The sequence below is a fragment of the Arachis ipaensis genome, chromosome B08, assembly GCF_000816755.2.
Source record: "Arachis ipaensis cultivar K30076 chromosome B08, Araip1.1, whole genome shotgun sequence".
In the NCBI taxonomy this organism is placed as follows: Eukaryota; Viridiplantae; Streptophyta; class Magnoliopsida; order Fabales; family Fabaceae; genus Arachis; species Arachis ipaensis.
In genome coordinates, this window is record NC_029792.2 from 128449350 (window position 1) to 128454548 (window position 5199).

Genomic DNA, 5199 nt, shown 5'->3' on the forward strand with positions numbered 1-5199 from the left:
TATTTCATGCATTAAAAAAAGCTAACAAAATATTTAATTACGAGACTTCTTTAAAATATTAATGGGCTATCAATTTGAATTCTATACAATACTCTTTTGTCCATTTTTAATAGTTAATGAATATTTTTTAATAATTTTTTTTTTAAATTATATGGTGAGATATTACATGATTCGAATTGCGCATGGGAAGTTCAATCACTCTGATTCGAATTATATGGTGAGCAATTCAAATTCTATACAATACTCTCCTGCCCATTTTTGATAGCTCATGAATATTTTTTAATAAATTTATTTTAATCATACGACAAAAAAATATTTTATTCTATGCAAAATAATTTAAAAAATGACTTAAAAGATGTTAGGAGTACTATAAAAATTTGTAATGACTTAGGACATTAAAGAAATACTCTACATAATCGATAATAATTTAGAAATTAAAGAAAATATACTTTTATCATGTATTTATCTAAATCACTAGAATATTTCAAACTTTTATAGTACTCATAACATTTTTTAAGCCATTTTTTAAATTATTTTGTATAGAATAAAATATATTTTTTAATTGTTTTGGATGGAATAAAATATTTTCTTTAATTTCTAAATTATTATTGACTATGTAGAGTATTTTATTTAAAATTTGTGTACATGCATGTATTTACCTAAGTCATTAGAACATTACAAATTTTTATAGTACTCCTAACATTTTTTAATCAATTTTTTAAATTATTTTGCATAGAATAAAATATTTTTTTTTGTGGTATAGTTAAAATAAATTTATTAAAAAATATTCATGAGCTATCAAAAATGGGCAGAAGAGTATTGTATAGAATTCGAATTGCTCACCATATAATTCGAATCAGAGTGATTGAACTTTCCATGCGTAATTCGAATCATGTAATATCTCACCATATAATTTAAAAAAATTTATTAAAAAATATTCATGAGCTATTAAAAATGGACAAAAGAGTATTGTATGGAATTCGAATTGATAACTCATTAATATTTTAAAGAAGTCTCGTAATTAAATATTTTGTTAGGTTTTTTTAATATATGAAATAAAATATATATTTTTTTATTTTAAATTATTAATTTTTTTAATAAATGAGGGTGTAATTCGAATCAACCTGATTCGAATTATTGTATGTGTGTAATTCGAATCAGGTTGATTCGAATTAGTGTGTGTGAGTTTTGTGTATAATTCGAAGCTAACATGATTCGAATTATGTGTAGATCAAGTTCGAATATAGTTAATTCGAACTACATATAAACATGCATTGGTTGATTCATGAACCAGATTTTGGTTTGGTGGATTTGCGTAAAAATTTCTTTCCCTTGGCTTATTTTAGTGTTTTGCCCTTATATTTTAGATAGATTAATTTTTGAAAAAAAAATATCAAGAAAGCCTTTAACGGTAATAAATATGGATAAATTAATTCAAAAATGAATACAAACTATTTTAATTACATTTAATAATTAATATGTTGTATAACTTATAAGAAAAATAAATCATTCATCTCATCCAATCTAATAATACAGGAAAGTTCACATCATACAAGTGTGACTACTGTTTATATTCACAGAAAAAGTAGGGTAGTTAAAAGTCCCGCAAACGTCAATATTTGTCTACTCATTCATACAATAAAGTGTTGCTTTTATAAAAGATGTCATTTTTTCCCATCTTTTTGACTGCTAAAGTTTTAATCTAGGACAAGTTACTGCACGGGATGAATGATGATACCGCGTGGAATTTGTATGCAATAGCAACAAGAAATCATGATGATAGTTGTACAAGGTCCATGAAATTCTCCAGGTAAAAACTACTTAATTAAATTCTTTTAAAGAAAATTTAAATAATAAAATTTTTTATTAATAAATTATTTTTATGTTAAATTTTTTATATACCATCGAATTTGATCAAAACCGGCCATACAAGCAGATGGGTATCCACGTTACGCACTAGAGTGGGCCTACAAAAATAATTAGATTCTATAAAAAATTAATTAATTTTGGTCTTATATATCATAATTACTTTATTGTTTATTAGGACTTTAGAACTGTTGTTGGAGTGTGGGAGATAATAAACATTATTTTTAAAAGAAAAAAGTTTTTTGTGTAACCCCCCACTCTCCTATCAAAATAGAAGAAGTGGATTAGTTCAATTGTTTAATGAAATGTTGGCTGAAATAATAAAAGTTATGCTGCCTCCACCTTATGACATCGTGCTTATCAGAGTTCATTAGGGTTCGTTAAACTATTATTAATAAGATTAGGATAAAAGTTAAGAAATTCTATTTATTTTGTTTTGTTTGAATTCAAGGCGTGACAAGTGGGTTTCTTTTGTTCTCTAGTCATGCATTTCTATTTTTAAGGGTTAGGTTTCTTTGATATTGTTAAACAAGATTGATCAAAGGTATTGTATATATATGATTGGAAAAGTGTAGGTTAAATTCTGACCAGCATGTAACTAGCAAAAAAAAGTGAGTTATTAGATGAAATCTCACACCAATCTCACACTATTAAAATTATTATTGATAGTTATTTGATAGCTACAAATTACAAAAGTTGCTGACCTCCTAGTATTCCTCTATATGATTTTTGAGTGAATACCCGATCTGATTCTTAATATTTTTTTGAAGGGTTACGAAATTTAAAAAAAAAAAACTTTTTTTATTTTTAATATTTAATTTTATGAGACTGATTATTAACCTTCTATTAATGATCTCTTTTCAAAATATATTTACATGACATGCTAATAACTAATATATCATTTATTTAATTTTTATAAATAAAAATAATTTAAAATCACTAATATTTTTTAATTTTACACAGTAAATTTAGCTAATTATTTGAAAACAATAATAAAAAAATAAATAAATAACGACATTGATAATTATCCTTAAAAGACAACAAGACATCCAACAAAAAAAAATTGTTAATTTTAGTTGGTTCTTAATGGATAAATTAATAGTTTCTCATGAACATGAACGCAGAAACAACAAATTTTAGCTTCACGTGAACGTGTGTTCAGAGGTGGAATCACTTCTCTTTTTTCCAACGCGTTTGTCAAACACACACATAGACATTTTTCAGGCAGCCACATTTCACAGGGTCTCGCTGAATACACTTTGGGCCCATCTGTTCATAAACCGTTACAAGAGGTTTGCAGCTTCTGAACGTAATCTGCGACAGCTGACAGAGTTTAGCAGATTACGTGTAATCAAAAACTGGGATGTCGCAAATTACATATAATTAGGTTTATTGTATTTGCACCTGATTTTTCAGAATATTGTATTTGCATAACACTTTTTTTTATTTATTTTATTTATGTAAATTACCCTAATAATAATAATAACACAATAATTTATTTGTGCTTTTATTATGATTTGATATGAATATATTATGTTGTTTGCCAATTTCGCTATAGTATAATATTAGTAGTGATCACGGGTTTAATTACTACAAACTTTATGAGTAATATGTGTAATGTTAACAATCCACGTATACCATCTAAAAATTGAAAAAGAATTCTATTTTGGTTCCATTGATTGGTTTATGAATATTAATCTAGCTAAGATACAAAGCAGAGCATAGTTTCTATAAATAGAAAACATGTAAAGACGACCAACTTTCATTAAAGTTAACATGCTTAAAGCGAAGCATATATGTAGTGAATAATAGCACGATAGATTCTAGGTACGTACTACGTTCATTCATAAGATCAATGAGTGAATCCAAAATGCTAAATTAAAGGTGGTGATATTTGATTTAACCCTTTTTTCTACACTTTTTTTATTTTTAATATTGGATTAACAATGGTGTTTTTTTAAATTGTAATCTACTATGGTATTTTTTTAAAATGTGGGATAATTTAATGTATGAAGTACAAATCGGACCGTCCGATTTTTAAGAGGTACAGAAATCGGACTGTCCGATTTTTAGATACACAAATTGGACCGTCCGATTTCTGTACTCGAACTGTCCGATTTGTGTACTCCAAACTTTTAAAATTTTTTAAACACAAATCGAAGGGTCCGATTTGTGTACCTTTCATAGTTTTAAAAAACACCAAAAATTATCACGTTAAGGTATAACACTCATTCTACTTCTATATCCAAATTTTTTAGCCTTTTTCCTATTCCCTACTAACCAACTATAAAAGTTTTGTGTGACTTGGCTTCTCTAAAATCGGAAAGACATGCCTTTCACGGTTTTAGCATTACAAAGTAACAAAACCATATGCATGGGAATGGAAAAATAAAATTTTTAAAAAAAAAAGGAAAAAAGAAAAGAAAAGAAAAGAAAAAGTCCTAGTTTGAATACCTTACTCCTGCTGCCAATGCACGTTGCTGTTCAATCTGTTCATTAATTAACATTATTATTACCAATTTACCATCAAAATTACTTTAGTGTACAATAATTTATTATGTTTGAAAGTAAAATAGTGATGACATAAGAGTGAGAGGTCATGAAGTTTATTATGTTTTAAGGAGAGACAATATATAGTAGCTTAGGTTGGTAGTTCCTCGTTATAAAGAGACCAACCAATCAACTCAACAATGCTATGCATACACCATTATCACTAAGAATTAAGTAGATTATTTAGTGTGCATGTTTTCTTATTTTCATTATCTTGTTTTTCTCCCAATAAATTTCAATGTCATGCAAATAGTTTTATCAATTGCTATAGAGTAGAATGTGCAGCAACAATCGATCAAGTATTCACGTGCATGTGTGTGTATAAATATCTCACAAACATATATGACAAATCCTTGAATTTTGCAGAAAAAATAACACATCTTCATTATTGTATTAATTAGAAAAAAGGACGAATAAGTCTCTAGCTTTCTAATTGAAAGGTACATAAGTTTTTGACTAATTGAAAATACAAAGACATTCTTGATCTTCTAAAATATAAGATACTTAAATCTCCTCGTCCAAAATATATAAGGATAAATCAATTCCTCGATCGAAGAGATTTAGATGTCTCGCATTTTAGAGAGTAAAAGATATTTTTGCATTCTTAATTAATTGAAAACTTATTTAATTTGTTTTTGAGATAAAAAATAAGGACCTTATTTATCATTTATTCTTAAAATTAAATTAAGGTATCCCATTGGAACAAATAAAAACAATGATATTCATTTTGAAAAGTTTCACGCGATAAAAATATAAGAAAATTTTTAAATATATCCGTATACC

At 26.4% G+C, this 5199-nt stretch overlaps 1 protein-coding gene across 1 annotated transcript in view; it reads right to left on the reverse strand.

The window, feature by feature from the left end:
- The window catches only part of LOC107614467 (ADP-ribosylation factor GTPase-activating protein AGD1), a 20050-nt gene that overhangs the window by 3742 nt on the left and 11109 nt on the right, over positions 1-5199 (reverse strand). The gene's annotated exons all lie outside the window — the stretch shown is intronic.